The sequence below is a fragment of the Manis javanica genome, chromosome 6, assembly GCF_040802235.1.
Source record: "Manis javanica isolate MJ-LG chromosome 6, MJ_LKY, whole genome shotgun sequence".
Classification (NCBI taxonomy): Eukaryota; Metazoa; Chordata; class Mammalia; order Pholidota; family Manidae; genus Manis; species Manis javanica.
This window is the reverse complement of record NC_133161.1, coordinates 63,014,493-63,033,033: the sequence shown is the minus strand read 5'-3', so window position 1 is coordinate 63,033,033 and position 18,541 is coordinate 63,014,493.

The window sequence follows — 18,541 nt, the reverse complement described above, 5'->3', positions numbered from 1 at the left end:
TTTAGTGCCACAAGACCTTTGTAGCATTGCTACTATGCCCTCTCCCTGGGCCAAAATTGCAACCTTAAAATGTGTTTCCAATGGTCCGTGTTCCTACACGTCTTCTTCAGTATTCCAATATCATTTCCATTTGTTGTGTTTGTAACCCGAAAGTCTTACATGGGACAAGTTTAAGAGGGCGCTGGGTGCAATCTGAACCATCTCCAGTTCCATAGGTTGTTTAATACATTAGTCAAAAGACCACACAAATTATCAGAACCGGGAAGAGTAGGCAAAGTCTCCTCTGAAAAAAATTACGTTAGACCTGAAGGAGTAGACATTCACCAAGAGAAAAGGGCTGACAGGTGTACAGAAGTAATAGGTGTGATGGTCTGACGCTGGAGAGACATTTTGAGGAGCTGCGGGAGTTCTGGTATAGTTGGAACTTGAAGAGAGAGAAGAAGGTGGGGATGAGAACTGCTGGGCCAGTGACCCCTTATTTACCTATCATGGGTTTTATGCTGAATTAGGGAGTTAAGTAAAACAAGATGCTGTGGTTTTAAAATAGCCTTGTCTAAGAAAAACTGATTAGAAGAGACAAGTATGAAAGGGGAGGGACTGGTTAAGGGGCTATTGCAGTAATCCATGTGAGAGATGCCATGCATTATAAATAAAGTCACATGTCAGATTGTTGAGGGGGAGAGGGAAGAGTGACAGGAAAGACAAAGGACATGGAGCTGAGGAATTCCAGCACAGAAGGCTTGAAAGAGGAGATATAGCCAGCAAAGTAGGGGAAAAAAGATAAGTTCTGATTATTAGGATGTTATAAAGCTTAGGAAGACTGGTATCTTTTTCACTCATTCAGTAAATCTTTATTAAGTAGCTATTCTCTACCAGCCACTCTTCTAATTAGGAAGATAGGAGTGAATGAGAATTTTTTTTTGCCCTAATGGAACTTATATGCAGCTTGGGAAGACAAACTATAAAAAACAATTGAGGTAATTTTAGATAGTAATAAACCTGTAAATAGTAAAAAATTTAAGATAATTTTTTTTAATGCTCAAGAGAGGCCAGTGTGGCTGATGCCATAACAACAGAAGAAAATGAGATCAGAGAGGTTGTAAAGGTCTCACTGACATTGACCTTATAGATATGGTAAGGAATATGGATATGGTTTTTAAAAAAAAGAAAGCACAAAAATTATGGAAAATACTTAGAAGGGAACAAAGAAACCTAAAAGCAATAAGGCTTTCAGCAAAGAAATAGCAGACTTCTCTTTGCAGTATCTTATTTTTAGTGGTAACAATTAATAATAAAATCAATAGATAGTCTATAGGAATATCCCTGTTAATAAGAAAGTAAAATCCAGTGGCTTACTTTTTGTCATTGATCTAGTTTCTAGAGATAACAATAATACAGGGAGTCAAGTGATGCTTTTGGAAATGTTAACAAAACAGAGTTACAGAATATAAATTTCATTAAATATTAACCAAAATTTCAAATTATGAAAGTTTAAATTTTGCACATTAAAGTTAGGAGAAAAAATCTGTGACCTATATTTTAAGCAGGGGTTGGACGAGTACAAATGATAGGAAAAACAAGCCATAATAGAGCATAGATATTGTAAAAATAAATTTTAGCTTTAGAAGTAGGATTGATATGTGTGGTAGATTTTATTGTATACAAAACCTGCTGCCTCTCCCTGGAAGGGATTATCACTTACTTGTTTCATTAATGTCAGGCTGGATAAGATGTCAGACTTGATAGGATGTCTTGCTTTATTAGCAAATGAAACGTGAAAAGTAATGTGTCACACACAAGCAGAACCTTTAAAAGCCATCATGTGTCATGTTCTCTCTTTTTTCTCTGCCACAAGATCAGCAATGTTCTAGAGGCTTGGGTATCAGGGTAAAAGCTGTTTGGAGCGGAAACATTGCTAACATGCAATGGGCATGTATTGAGTATGAGAGATAACCCGTTACTGTTGTAAGTCACCAGATTTGGGAGTAGTTTGTTACTGCAGCATAACCTAGCCTACTACTAATAAAGAATTTGGCATTGAAAGTGTGGTGGTGTGTTATCATAATAAAAATCCTAAGATAGGTGGCAATGAATTCAGGTCCCAGTAACAAGTGATGAAGTAACTATTACCAGAGGCTGGAAGGATGACAATCCTTATTATGCATTGCTGGAACTTTGCTGAAACAGTTCTCAATTAACTAAAAAGCAGTTAAGTGCCCTGATAAATTTAGAGCTTTCAGTGAGATGACAGACAAAGGGTATGTTAGCAGCATTTGTCAGTTACTATTGGCAACAGGTGACAAGATAGTATAATAAAGAGACAGACTCAGAAAATAATTGGTCAGTTTGCAAGCTGCAATGACGGAATGTAGCATCTAGAAATTTAAGAGACTTGCAGAATTGGAAGATGTAACTGATTCTCATCTCCAGCTGTACAAGATAAAAAGGAGATGGTGTTTGGCCAAAAAGGTCAATTAAAACCTCAACATAATGACCCAGTCAAAATAAGCCATCATATCTTTGTTGAAAATTAGGGTGTCTCAGTAAATTATTTCAACTGGACAATGAAAAAGTCTGGACAAATAGAAAAGGGTGTAGCTCTCTCACTAAAGTATGATAGGATCCAAATGACTCAAATTAAATCTAGAGAAAGAAAGAGGTATGTCTAAAAAGACTTGTATGACTGGAATCAAGTAGAAGAGAAGTAGACTCAGTACTGCTAAAAGAACCATCCACTTTGGATTAAAGAGACTGTAACTATTCCAGATGTGTAATGACCCTTGAATCCCTCAATCTTCCAAAGATGAGAAGCAGGTTGAAAGATGTGCTCATCTTCCAAGGAGGGCCTATTCTCTAATGGCCTCTTTAGGTGGAGCTAAGGAAAGACTTCTTAGAGGGTGAGACACGAACCACAGAGAAGAGTGGACTAGAACTAAGTCCCAGATGGCAAAATCAGAACCTAATCAAGGGATATTCCACACCTTCAGTTCAGCAGCAATTTCTGCCTTGTGAGATTTAGGACCAGTGTGTGCCTCTCATTCTTTGTCTTTCTGAATAGGATCACTCATTATGGTTATCCAGTCCCTGTTCCACCATTGTATTTTGTATGTTGTAGGGCAAATAACTTGTTTTTGTTACTTCATAGGTCTCTGGATCAAGAGGAAACTACCCACAACAAAGACAGAGAGCACAGCATTACTCATACATTAGGACAGTATAGGACTTTCAGATTATCTCCCTTGGTTAGGAGGGTGAGTATATTTTGAAAAAGGAAAAGAGAAAGATCTGAATGATTGTAATCGGAAGGGCAGAATGTGGTAGATTGTCTTTTTTGTTCACAAATGCTTAATGGCCTTACTGGGAAAAGATTATATCTCTGTTAATATCATGCTAAGCCAGATAACTTAACTTGAGCAATAAGATAAAAAGTAAAAATACTGATAATATAGAAAGAAATAAGACTACTAAGAACTTAATGAAGACTATGATCTTTCAAGAATGATCAGGCCAAAAAAGAGGGAGATTTGCATACATGAAATAAGGCAGAAGTGGAAGTTCATAGTCTGAGTGTATAATGTGTAAGAGGAATTGGAACTCCATAAAGTGTGATGGGAGCTTAGGTCACATAGGGAGGAGTTACAGGAAATGAAATAGAAAAGGTTAACCCAGATTTTTGAGAATTTTAGATTTGAAATTTATCCTTTAGGCAGTGAAGACTCATAAAAATGTTTGTTTCTAAACATAGGATTAAGAACTGCAGGGCATAATAATCTTAGTAAATGAATTAAAACGGTTTTTTACCATCCTACTCTGAGACTTGCACCCTCTGGATCTCTAGTTTCTTGGTTTGATTTAATTTTGTGAACAATCTCGAAATACAAAAAAGTGTAAATATTACTTAATTTGTATTTAATATAATAATTTAAATATTAGCTTATATGTCCCAATTAAATGTGAGTTGGACAGCAAATGGCTCTAAAAAATCTAGGCAGTATATCAATAGTATCCCCCCAAAATGATTTCTTTTGCATAGTTTCTTGGAAGATTCAAGCCTAGAAAACTCTGGTAGGTATGGTGATTAGTGTTTTTATTAATGTGTGACAGGAAAGAAATAGCTTCTTTAGAAAGGAATAATTTGATGTGAGCCATGGAGTTTGATTATATCAATGCAAATTGAAGGCAGAATCTTATATTTTTTACTCTGTTTACATTTAGGCACTTAATTATTTTTCTAGAAGATAAATCGACAACCTGGAGTTATTTTTCTGATAACACAAATACAAATTATACCCTCACTTGTTAATAAAAATTCTGCAGCTATCCTTAATCTAAAAATAAATATGTTCTTCCACTAGTATGGTTACGTGGCATAAACTGTATTTAATTATAAAACTTCTATTAGGAAAATGAAAATATATTTTGGTCAATGAAAGTCTACTTCCACTGTTATAAATCTCAAAGCTTCACATACTGTTACAAGCTTAAATTAAATACCCGAAGCACTTCATGTACAAAATTCAATGAATACTAAAAAGTAAAGAAACTCTAGCAATTTAAAATCGTGATAACTTCTTTTTACTGAAAACTTATGGTTTAAACATATTTTAGGAAATCTGTATTTACAACTTCTGGAAAATTATACCATACATCTAGATCTTCAAAGTATAGCTTTTTTAGAGTAACTATGTTCTATTCTTCTTCTATGTTGCCATTTACTACCTCTTGGTAATTTCTGTCTGTTCTCTGAATCCATTCATTCAGTCATTTGTTCATTCATGTTTTCACTTATTAAAAAATATTAAGTGCCTACTATGTATTGATTATCATGCTGAGTTTATCATGCTGCTCAGGATAAGAATAACATACTGCTGTCTTTCTTCAACACTTTGTAGTCTGGTAGAGCTGGGGGTATAATTATTACAAAGCTTTAATGATAAGTGCTAGAATAGACACTGAAATATGGCTCGGGTTACTGGGTGTACAATGTCCTTACCAAGATCAGGAATATAGAATCATCTTTGGAAGTGTTCAATCTGGGATACCTATGAAATATCCAATTAGAGATACTCTGAATGCTGGCAGAAGCATCACTCTTGAACCCAAGAGAGAAATTTGGTCTGGAGGTACTCATTAAAAGGAAAAGGCATATAAATGAGAATTACTGAAAATTGCTGAGAATGGATGAGCTTGTCTATAAAGAATGTGTAAGAAGGAAAGTGTAAGAAGAGAAGGTCAATGCTAAAACCCCAGAGAACATGAACAATATACGGACCAGGCCAGGGGGGAGAAGTCAGAAAAGAAAAGTTAGAAAAAGTCAGAAATGTAGGCAGACAGGTCAGTCAGGATTCAGCCAGAGAAATAGAACTTCTAGAATATATGCATATATAATGGATATTTGTTATAAGGAATGTATACATATATAATGGATATTTATTATAGCAACCTGCAGTTGTGGGAGCAGTGGTTCTTATTGCAATCTGAAGTCAGCAGGGGAGGCAGTTGGGAAGGGAAGAAGGACAAAGTGCAGAAACAAAGACACATTAGAACCTGTGGGTATGGGTAGAGCCCATGAGGACAGAGAGACCCTTCTCATTGCCTCTAAATTGTCACCTTCACTGATGTGTGTGTCCGGAAGAAGACACTAGAGGTCTTTGTGATGGAAGTAGACATAAACCTAGTCCAGGAACCCAGAAACTGAAGGAGGAATTTGGCAATAAAATAGTACTGAGAGGTGCCCCAGGGGACCACAAGCATTCCAGACATACTCTCCCTTCTTTGAGTTGTAGTATCTCAATTTCCCCCTTGCTAATCACAATCAATCACTCACTCTAATAGAGTAACCCCTCTTACTTGCCTGTTGATTGACTGACATGAGGAGCCAAACAAGGTGGCAGTCTCAATTTCCAGTTTAATGGAATCTTTGCCCTATCTTCTAATAGACACATTCTTCCCTTGAAACTAAGACTTCTAGACCTGCAAAGTCACAGTTGCAGGAATGCTAAGTCAAAATTTCACTAGTGGATCAATAGGGAAAATAGTAAGAAAAGCTACTCCCATATTGTTTTTCACTACTATCCTTCAGAGTCAATCCCGAATGGGACTATAATGCTACAACTGTCCTTAAAATATTTACAGCATTTCATACAAAACCATTTGTAAGCCAGGCTCAAATATCTCTTTCACAATTAATTGGTCATAAGGAATGCTCCATGTAAACAGCAGTGCAGGTTGACGGGAAGGAGGCATTATTGCAGGAAGATTTAGAACATGGGCATATGTGACACTTGCTCATGCAACTTACTTAAGCTTTCAGGACCTGCTCAAACCCATCTGGCTTCCATTTGGTGATGAATAATGCTGTTCATATTCAATCTTATGGCCCTCTTGGTTAGACAAGAGTCCTTTCATGAAAGCTAACTCAGGAGGCATGGCAACTTGTCTCAAGCACCAACAGATAAGCTAGGTTCTACATCTCAGTTGAAGCATAATTTTCATGGCAGCCCAGACCTGTTCAGATCCCTGCCCTGTAGTTTTTCAGGTTGCTTAGTAAGTGCATCAGAGTAGCATGCCCAGATGAGGTAAATGTTGCCTCCAAAATGCAAAGAGGCCCACACAGTATTATGCCTTTTTTTATGAGAGTAGCCAAATGCAGTAACTTGTCCTTTACTTTGAAAGGGCTCTCTTGACATTGGAACCATTGGAACCCTAGGAATTTTACTGAAATGCCAAAAACCTGATTTATTTACTTCTCACCATCTGGCCTACAATTACAATATGTCTGAAGTAGTTGCTAACTTCTTTATTACCTGGTCCAGTTAACATGAAAAACCATCAATGTAACTGACCAGCATGATTTTCTGTGGAAGGAAGAGATGATTAAGGACCCTGCAGGAGGTTTGTATTCCTGTGTTAAGGCAAAGTGTGTTATTAGTCAGCAAACTGCCTTTGATGGTCATTAATAACTATAACTACAAAAGCACTCACCAGTCCAAGATTAAGGTGCCAGCAGATTCGGTTCCTGATGAGAAGCTCTTCCTGGTCCTCTCACTGTGTCCTCATATAATGGAAAAAGAGGGCTCTGGTATCTGTTCTACTTGTGAGGACACTAATCCCAACATGGGGGCTCTGCTCTCATGATTTCATCTACACCTACTTACTTCCCAAAGGCTCCATTTCCAAGTACTATCACTTTAGGGTTAGGGCTTCAACATATGTATGTGGGGGGTACACAAATTCAGTCTACAACAGCTATCAAACCTGCAAGTTATAGATAATTCTTATACTATTAAGTTTGTCCCATAACACTGAAAAATATGAATATTCCAAATTCATATTACAAAGCAAACATTAATCTCACAATAAAACTTGACATGCCCTCTTTAATCCCAACCAGACTAATTCCAGTAGTTTTATCAAAAAATATCAGATACCTCAAAATGTGGGGCCCTAGTAAAATACTATGAGTTAAAATTACTTGATTTTAAAACTGTTCACAGACTTTCACTTCCAAGATGGGCAGACTAGGTTATTCAGACAATGCAGACATTGTTTTGCTGTTCTAAGACATTGAAGAGTGGTAGTGAGTTGAATAGTGCCTACTGAAAATTTGCAAGCACCTGGAATCTCAGAGTGTGAATTACTTTGAAATAGGGCCTTTGTAGATGTAATTACTTAAGATAAGGTCATACTGGATTATGGTAGTGTGGGCTCTAAATCCAATGTCTGGTTCCTTATAAGAGGAGGAAGGAACACACAAACACAGAGATACACAAAGAAGAAGGCCATGTAAAGATGGAGCAAAAATTGGAGTTATGCTACCACAAGCCCAGGAATAGCAGAAGTCACTAGGAACTCAAAGACTCTCCTCTAGAGCCTTTGGAGGAAGTATGCCCCTGTCAACACCTTGATTTCAGACTTATAGTCTCCAGAACGGTGAAAAATAAATAAATTCTTGTTGTGTTAAGTCACCTAATTTGTAGTAATTTTTATGGCAGTCCTTGAAAAGTAAAACAGATTTTGGTACCAGAAACGAGATGCTACTGAAACAAATACCTAAAAATTGAGGGAGTGTCTTTGCAATTGGGTAATGAGTAGAGGCTCAAAGAATTTTGAAGTGCACGATAGGAAAATTCTAGATGGCATTGAAAAGATACTTGGTAGAAATATAGACATAAAAGGCTATTCTGATGAGAGTTCAGGTGGAATTTAGTACAGTAGAGAAAGCTTCTATCTGAGAATATGAGAATATATATATTGTCATGAACAGGATACTGGTGGAAATAAGAACATTAAAGGTGCTTCTGGGGAGATCAGAAAGAAGTAACATGCTGTTGGAAAGGTAATCCTTGTTATAAGTGTCAGACAACTTGGCTGACTTGTGTTCTATTGTTGAGTATGAAATAGAATTTGTAAATAATGCATTTGGATATTTAACTGAGGAGTTTTCCAAGCAAATAGTTGAAGATACACCCCTTTTCTCCTTGCTGCTTGTAATACAGTGCAAGAAGAAAGAAATTAAAGGAACTCTTAAGATAAATGGAGAAAGTGCAGGAGACATAGAAAATAGTATTCAAGATACATGAAGTTGAAGTTCTAGAGAAGACTAGGAAATTAGAGGAGAAAAGAATATTTTTAAACAATAACAAAGATTGTTTGAAATCTGATGTAATATCAAACTAAAAATTCAAAACTCTTTAAGTGTCATTTAGAAGAAAATCACACCTAAATACATTGATGAAGAGAGTATAAATTGGTACTACACCTTGAAAATCCACATGATTTTTTCTACTGAAGTTGAATATTTGAACACTATGTGGTCCATTAATTTTATTTGAGATATAAACTCAACAGAAATGTGTGCTTATGTGCACCAAGAGACACAAATAAGAATGCATACAGAATCATTAATTATATAGCTGGAAAGAGCCAAAATGTTTATCAAGGACAAATGAATAAATAAGTTATGGTACATTCAAGCATGTGCTACTGGAATGCAAATGAACTACAGCTACACCCAGCAACACAGAAGATTCTTACCAAAATATTAGTCAAAGAAACCAGAGATGACAAAACACATACTATATGAGTCCATTTTAAATGTCATACATTTAAAAATAGTGTTGGACTCAAGATAATGACTCCCTTTATGGGTAGCAGAGGGTATTGAAGGAACTCTAGAGAGGTTTCTTTGGTCTTGGCATAGATGGTTTTTATAGGGGTGTTTCCTTCTTAAAAATCCTTTGATATGTACATTTATTTGTATTATATTTTCCAGTAAGGGATTATTTTTAAAACATTGAGTTACATAGATTTAGAACAATGTTAGGGAGTTTGCTTATCATTTGTCACCTAAAGCTCTAATGGATTAAAAAGAACAGAAGGTATCAGTTGTGCACTTTTGTTTGTTTGAAAGCTTCTCCACCTCTTGAGTTGATGACATGAAACCTCCTGTCTCTAACTAACCTTGTCTGTCTAACATCCAATATTTACACTTTATGATGTTGCTCCACTGATGCTGTCTTTGCCCATCTGCTTTGCTTTCTTGGGACTTGCCCCTTGTGAAACACAGCCTCTAAGACTGCCATTCATATGCACTGAAACATGATTCAGTACCTCAGTTTGTGTAAGAGATCTGTCTAATAAACATCTATTATGGCAAATATTGAAGTGCTCACCTCTTACTTTTGTCTTTTCACCAAGCAGAAGAAACACTGGTAACGTTTCACAGTATCATGTTAGTTTAAAAACAAACTATGTTACAACATGGATGAACCATGAAAACACAATACTAGGTAAAAAAAGGCCAGACACATAAAACCACACATTTTTTATTCCATTTGTGTGAAGTATTTAGAATAGGCTAATTCATAGAGAAAGAATAGATTAGTGACTGCCAGGGGCTAGGAATGGGGAAATGCGGAGTAATTGCTAATGGGTATGGGGTTTCTTTCTGGCGTAATGTAAATGTTACAGAATTGGATAGTGATGAATGGTTGCACAACTTTGAATATGCTAAACACACTGAATTTTACACCACAAAAGGGTAAATTTTATAGAACATGAATTATATCTCAATAAAGCTGTTATAAAACTCAGCCCTTAGCTAAGCACCTTTTTAAAAAAGTTAATTTTGTTATGTCTAGAGAGATGACTGGTGAGGGCACAAAGATGAAAATTTCTTTGCATCATTTTGTACTATGTGTGCATACTATGAAATACTGATTAACTTTTTTCAATTTATTACTCATTTTTTATATATGTGGGAAGTTTTTACTCATGTAACATTAGAGTAGGTCCTTGCTGCCTAAAACCTTGAAGAAAATTCTGTGGTTGGCATATTTACATAATTTGAAAAGGATGATTTTCCATGAATCCTTGATTAGAAAACATTGAAATGATATTAGAAGATCCTAGCCATCCAAAGTTGCAGTTGAGAATTATGATTTGAACCTGACTCCTATTATTTTGTAGATATTCTGTTTTTTCTATGGAAGCATTTAACATTCTTAACTCTTGAAGATATTTGAGCAAAATCTTTTCTTTACCAATATTGTTTTATCTTTAGTATTGAAAGGAAAGGAGCGACACATAGCAGCAATTCACTGGAGAGTTCCGCTTTATTAGGGAAAGGTGCTGGGTTATATAGGAAGGGGCATGAATTGATTGAGGTGTCACTTCTACGGGGCTGGTGGCTGTTGGCTAGGTGCTGGGCTTGGGAGGGGGGCGAGAGGTGATTGGGCTTCAGGTGGCGCCGGCGGGAACTGAGGACCCCGAAGAGAAGCCGGAAGTTTGCCATCTTACTGGTGGGGACCCTTCATTCCCCCCTTTCTCCTCTATGGGTTTGTGGACGTTGCTCTCTCTCTGACTGCTTCTTGGTGAACAGGGGCGTAGAAGGGAGTGAGGGTTTGAGGATTGGGAGGAAAGGGTTGATAGGATTCCCCACAGTAAGGATGAGTAGATGTGGACTTCTTCAGGTTGGAAATTAATGAAGGTTCTTTGTAACTATAGGTCGAGGACCTGTTGATTCTAATGGTGCTAAGAGGATATGGGTGTCAGGATGCAGGCATCTGCGGCCATTGTTTCCAGGAACAGTTTCCAGTGGAGAGGTCCATCTCAGCATGTGGTGAGGAGGTCACGTGAGGGTGAGGGATCTTCTGTGGCCAGAAGCTGGTAGTTCCTGAGTAAAAACGGAGGAAGACGCAGGTGCTGCCCTTCTCCGCTGTAAGCAGATCTAGGGCCCGCCGGTTTTGAAGGGTGACTTTAGCTAGCGAAGTGACCTGTCTTTGGAGAGAGGCTAGGGAATCGGCAGTGGATGTCAGGGCTCCCTCAAGTTTGGCGTTGAGATCTCTAACTGCCTATAGAGAGTGACCCAAGGCTTCTCCTGAAAACCCTGCCCCAATGGCTGAGGTGGTTAAAGAGATACCGACCATGATGGGAAGGAAAGCAGCCCTTTTTGTGCACAAGGGCAAGGGAGGTTGGAGCTTAAGAAATTCTGCCATGCTGTAAAGTGTAAACTGTGGGATTAGGGTGACAAGAATGCAGGGTGTATCGGAGTTGAGAGGCACTGAGTTGAAAAGACTGCCATTACACTAAAAGAAGTGTCCCGGTTGCGTAAAAGTCTTAGAGCCGGAGGTAGGGGTGTAGATAGAGAGGCAGTGAAGTGCGCTGAAGGGGGGTGGAGTTGAGCTTACATAGTGGTGGATGGTGAGATTATCTGCGTATTCTGGTTCTCATAGGAGTATGTCTGCCAGGGGGCAGAGGGGTTGTCTTTCTGCATGGAAGGAGTAGTTGGAAATATTAAGGGGCACGGCAGCCAGCAGTGGGCGCTGTAGTGATGCGCACAAGAAACAATTGGCTGTGTTAAGGGTGTGGTTGAGAAAGATGGTGGTGTCCTGAATGAGCTGTAATGAAGAGTAGGAGAAATGGGAAGAGGGGCGGGGGTAAGAAGATGAAGAGGCGCCGTCAAGAGTTTGGATAATGACTTTTTCGGAATGTCTGATATCTGATGCAACTTGAGAGATCTGGGAATGAGAGGGAACATACTTTTGAGAGATATGAAGGGTACCGTGGGGGTCGAGGACCCCCCATAGTAAACTAAGGCTGTGACTCTGGCAGCTCATCGAGAGTCCCAGGGATCTGGGATTGATAAGGAGAATGAGCCGTTGGGATATTTCATGAAACGGTTGGAGGAGTAATACTGTGGGTACCGGGAGTTACTCATGTAGTGAATGGCACAAGACGAGTAGGGACATCTCCTGTAGGTGTCTGGCTATCACCTGCAATAGGCTTGTTTTTGGTCATAGAGGAAGCAGAGGTAGGGAGAATAAGGGTAGCTGCTAGTGAACACTTCGGTGGAGGGAGGAAAGTGGAGGTATAAAGGTCCAGAGCAGCTTTTCAGAGGGCAGTCTGGTGTGGCAATGAGGGCAGTACCTTTTGTTTGATGCTGTGTGTAAGTCTCTCTGACTTTGAATCGCCATACAAAGGAGGCTGGGGTGGTGGGGAAGACAATAGGAATGAGGAAAAAAAGCGAGAGAGCAGTAAAGGAGGAAAAAGTCATGATTCGGGTATGGATGGCAAAGGGGGTGAACGGGATTTTGGAGGAAAGAGGACAGTAAGGTAGCAGTAAAGGAGGAAAAAGTTATGATTCGGGTATGGCTGGCAAAGGGGGTGAATGGGATTTTGGAGGAAAGAGGAGAGTAAGGTCAGGAGTCTGGAGGGAGGGAGGGTCTGTAAACTTTTGTAGGTTAAGAGATCTTTTAGGTGATGTGGGGACAGAATGGTAAGGGGCGCCGTGAATGTCAGTTTATGAGCTTCTTTCTGCAAGAGCTGTCTAGCGGCTAATGCTCGTAGGCAGGGGGCTCATCCCCGAACTGTGGGGTCTAATTGCTTGGAGAGATAAGCTACTGGGGCAAAGGATGGGCCATAATATTGGCGTAGGACTCTTAGAGCTTGACTGGACCTCTCATGAATGTATAATGAGAAGGGTTTTGACAAATCAGGGAGATGGAGAGCTGGAGCTTCTACAAGGGCTTGGCGGAGCTTAATGAAGGAGTGTCGGGGTGAGGATGATAATGGTTCTTCAGAGGGGCCCTTGCTGAGGTCGTATAGGGGTCTTGCCAACAGGGAGAAGTTAGGGATCTACGCTCTAAAATACCCAGCCAGACCTAGAAAGGAAAGGATTTCTGTCTTGGTTTTGGGAACGGGCAGGTCAGAGAGGAGTCGTTTTCTGTCTAAGGTAATGGACTTTCTTTGTTGAGACAGAAGGAATCTAAGGTAAGTGACAGAAGGGGAAGAGATTTGAGCTTTGATGGGGGATACTCGGTAACTTCTGGAAGCTAGAAGGTTAAGTAGAGACGCAGTGTCAAGTTGAGACTGTTCTCACGAGGGACTGCAGAGTAGAAGATTGTCTATGTATTATAAGGTAGACTTGGAGTGATCATGATGAAACTGTTTGAGGTCCTGAGCTAGGACCTGTCTAAAAATATGGGGACTATCTCGGAAGCTTTGTGGCAAAACTGACCAAGTGAGTTGTTTAGAATGTCTTGTGTATGGGTCCGTCCAGGTGAAGATGAAAAAATCTTGGGAGCAGGGATCTAGAGGGATAGAAAAATGGGTCTTTGAGATCTAGGACTGAGAAGTGGGATGCTGAGGCTGTATGGATTTGGAACTAAGGGATGGATAGGGACAATGGCTATGTTGATGAGGCGAAGGTCTTGGACAAGGCGGCAAGATCCGTTGGTTTTTTTAACAGCTAATATGGGGGTATTAAATGGGGAGTGAGTGGGTCTGCTTGAATGATGGGTTGGAGGCCTATGAGGGCTGAAGTGGTTAGGGGGTATTGGGCCTGACAGATATACTGAGAGGGGTCATGTAATTTGATAGAGGCAGGGGGACATAGGGCCACAGAGGGGCTTGTAATGTCCTAAACTTGGGGATTTACAGGGTGTATGAGGGCAGAACCGGAGCTTTCATTTGGTAGAGGGGGGTCGTTGGCTATGAGGGCCATCAGAAAGGGAGTACTGGGGGCTGTGGGGGTGGATATAGTTATGGAAATGTGGAGGAGGGAAAGTATGTCCCATCTTAGTAAAGGGATGGGACACTGGGGGCATAACCAGGAAGGAGTGGGAGAAAGGTATGGGATTGTCTTGGATTGTGCATAAAGCGGGGGGGGTTTAATGGGAAAATCTGTTTACCTCTTACCCTGACTATAGGAGTAATGGCAGGCATGGTAGGGCCCCGGTATTCTCGCAAGACTGAGAAGGTGGCTCCTGTGTCTAGGAGGAAGGAGATGGGGTGACCGTCTACTGTTAAAGTAACCCTGGGCTCCTGTTTGGTGATGGAAATGGTCGGGCGAGAAGCCCCCGGGCCCCATCAATCTTCTTCTGCCAGCCCCACTACGGCGGGCTTAGGATGGGGGTTGTTCGTCCAGCCTCCCCTTCAGGTGGTTGGGCAATCAGACCCCCAGTGGCCCTTTTTGTGGCATCTGGGGCATGGGGTGGTAGGAGATCTGGGGGAGGGGCACGCCCTTGACCAATGTCCCTCTTTTCCACACTTGAAACAAGCTCCTGGGGGGGGGCTTGTTTGTAGAGGGGCACCCAGGTTGTGGTTTTATCAGCTGGGCCAACATTTGGAAATTGGCCTGATCAGCCTTTTGTTTACGGCGTTCTTTCTCCTCCTCCCGGTTATGGAAGACTTAAAAGGCCACTGTTAGGATCTCAGTCTGTGGGGTAGCGGGGCCCTGTTCTAACTTTTTGAGTTTAGCTTTAATGTCGGGGTAGCTTTGAGCTAAGAAGTATGTCATAAGGACATGTCTTCCTTCAGGTGTTTCTGGGTCCAGGCTGGTATACTGTAATAGGGCTTGAGTGAGTCTGTCTAAGAACTCGGAGGGGATTTCGTCTCTCTTTTGAATTATGTCTTGGAGCTTTTGAAAATTCATTACTTTACAAGCTGCCTTTTTCAGACCTGCTATTAAGCAGGAGGCAAAAATATCTCGAGAGTGGAGTCTCATGGCGGTGTTATAATCTCAGTGTGGGTCTTGTTCGGGGACAGCAGTGGGGCCAGGGGGATAGGTGGGGTCAGTCCTGTGGGTTTCGGTAGCCTGCGTTTGGGCCAAGTCTCAAACTCGTCTACGCTCTTCAGGGAGGAGAGTATTGGCCAGGAGCATGAAAATGTCATGATGTGTGAGGCTGTAAGACTGGAGGGTCTATTGAAACTCCCTGATGTATGTCATGGGATCAGAGGAAAAGGAACTTAGGCGTTTCTCTAGTTGGGCTAAATCTCTTAAGGAGAAAGGGATGTGAACGCGCACGATGCCTTCGGATCCTGCTACCTCCTGGAGGGGGGCGATAATTTTGGGAGGCTCTCGGGACTGAGTCTGAGGGGGACTGAAGGGTTCTGGCTCAGTCTGTGGGGGAGTGACGCGGTCTAGCCGTGCCTAGTCGAGCAGGTCCTGAAGTGCAGAAGGGGGGCAAAGAAAATAAAGACAGATAGAATCGGACCCACATGTCGCCAGCTAGCAGCTCAGCTGCTTACTTCTGCCACTCTAGTTGGGCTTGAACTCATGACTCTGAATTAAGAGTCCCATGCTCTACTAACTGAGCTGCAGCAGGGATCTAGTTAATTGCTTATGGAATGCGTAAACAGAATGTTCTTTGTTCTCCATTCCTGCCACATCCACAAGTGGGGGAAGGGCATATTTAGAAGCAGGGGCGGTGTTTCTACACATCTTCAAGGTCTCCCTATTTTCAGAGTGAGGAGTCTTGGCAAGATATGTTTTTGTGGACAGATAACTTCTAAGGACTGCACCGGTTGTTCTCTAGCTTGTGCTTTCCCATGCTGCATTCAGACATGGGGGAAGGTGCTTTCCCATTCTCCCTACAAACATGTGAGAAGACAAAGGCGGCCCCTAACAGGGGAGAAACAGGTGATGAGGGCAAAGACGGAGGAGGCCCCTGGGACCTAGTTAAAGGGGGGCTGAAAGGCTCAGGCTTAATCTGCAGGGAATAAAGGTGGAGGAGGTGAGATGGGGGAGGAGATGGTTGGGGAGGAAGGGAGAAGGGCTGTTGTAGGAGAAGAAGGGGAAGGGAGTGAACGGGAGGCTTCTGCGGGGGCGGTGGCTTGCAGGCTATTAGAACTTGGGAGGGGGCGGGGAGAGGAGGAGGCGGAAAGCTTCGATATAGGGAATCTCCTTCCATTTTTTCAGGCGCTGGCAGTAGTTAAAAAGATCGCGAGTGATGTTAGGATCAAGAGTTCCCCCTGCAGGCCATTGGTTGTTATTGTCTAGGGGGTATGTCTGCCAATCTTGGGAGCAATATTTACGGAGAAGTTTTGGTTTGATATCAGGCGTCAGGGAGAGGGTAGCCAGATGCTTAAGCAGGCATTCAAGAGGTGAACTTTCAGGGAGGGATGAGGAGGCTCCCATGGCTAAAGGACAGAGAAGGAGACAAACAGGGGAAGATGAACGGAGATCCTCGGACTGGAAGCAGACCACAAGGAGACAAAGGGCGTCCCCAATGATCCTTGGTGGTCTGCGGAAACTCGTATATGAGTCGGAATTTCTTAGGAAGTGTGGGTCGTCACCCAGACTTCCCTAAGAAGGCAGAGTGCTGGAGTCACGAGGTACCTAGCGCTAGGCGTTTTCGGCGGATGGAGCAGAAGGAGGAGGGGGGGGAAAGGGAGCGTTCTCATCCGCAAAGGAGTCACCTCGTTTATGGCTGTTGGAGGGGGGGAGCCTGAGAGTCCTCCGCAGCCGTGAAGGCCTGAGGCGGGGAGAGTTCCCTCCTCATCCCCGAGCGTCAGGGTCTTGCCGGACGATCACGGTCAATGGCACTGCGATAGCTTGGGAAAGAGTGGCCCACTCCGGGGGGAAAACTTACCTAAAGGCCAGAGAGGAGTGGTGAGTGTGATGAGCCAGCGCCGGAAAAAGAGGACGAGGGCAAGCTGCTGCTGGTGTCGGGGAAAGACGGGGCCCAGTTGGGGTGTCCCGTCTCCCGGGATTCGGCACCAATGAAAGGAAAGGAGCGACACATAGCAGCAATTCACCGGAGAGTTCCGCTTTATTAGGGAAAGGTGCTGGGTTATATAGGAAGGGGCATGTATTGATTGAGGTGTCACTTATACGGGGCTGGTGGCTGTTGGCTAGGTGCTGGGATTGGGAGGGGGGCGAGAGGTGATTGGGCTTCAGGTGGCGCCGGCGGGAACTGAGGACCCCCCCACCCCCCCGAAGAGAAGCCGGAAGTTTGCCATCTTACTGGTGGGGACCCTTCAAGTATCTCTGAAAATATTAAAAATAAAATGAACCATGGACTTTCGGTAAGGGATATATCCTTAAGGGACCATAGTGACATCTGTTTGGCTAGCTACTGACTTCAACCCAGCTCAATAGTTCTTATTTCTACATTTGATGTCAATTATTACAAACACTTGTTACCAAAGGCTTGCCTTCAACAGGTATCTCATTCCAAGTAATCACATTTGATAATGTAAGTAACTTTTATCATACATCCCTAGACTACCAGTATATTATTTTCCATTGGTGATGAAGTCATCACTGCCTTTTAACTCATACCAAGTCAAATAATAAATCTTCAATTCCCACTGTTGAGGTTCTATTTATTTTCTAAACACCTTTCTATATCAAACACTGTATCAGATAAGATTTTAGTAGAGGAAAGATAAATCACTCTAGGTATTTTATGCTGAGAAGAAATTTGGTACATACAAAGTCACTTGAAAGGCTGAAGAAATGAAAGTCAGGGATCCAATGAGACTTTCAGTTTCCGGATCATACATCTGTAACTGTGATGTACAAGTAAAAACCTGGGTGCAGTTACTGCTACCAATCTTTCCTAGAACTGCTCCTCCACCACGATATGATCCTGGCTTTGAAGCAGGTAAGTAGATGCCAGAATGTAGATTCCATTTTCATACATAGTGGAGCTTGTTTTACTGCTGATTTGTACTTTCCTGGCTGTTTAAAAATTAATCAGGATCTACAGACTCTCCTAAAATTGTATAAGACAATTCAATTTTTGTCTTCATTTTTCTTATTTTACTTTTCCCAAGTACCCTCATTTCTTTATCTCCAACTCTCTTGGATTTGGTTATAAACATTTAAAATTTATGACTCCTCTAGTTTACTTATTTCTGATTAATAATTGCATTAAATTCCACAATTTCATTATCAGTATAATTCACATTTAATTATAGACTTTTATTTTCCTTTTCTTTTTATATCATTGTTTGCATTGCATGCCCATCCTATTTCTTGGATTTTTTTTTCATCTTCCTGGAGTAATTTTGGAGCTAGGGTACTTTGTCATTTGTTCCTCAAAATGTTTCATTTAACTAGACAGGTTATTATTATCATTTCCATATTCTAAATGAAGAGTCAGAATTTCCAAGAGTTCAAGTTGACTTTTTAAAGGTAACAGAAATTCAGTGGCAAAGTTTGGACTCAAATTCAGGTCTCCCCTTTCTATGTTTGCTTTTATTTATCTGTTTGTTTCTGTGTCCTATAGCAAGTGTCCACAGCAACAATATG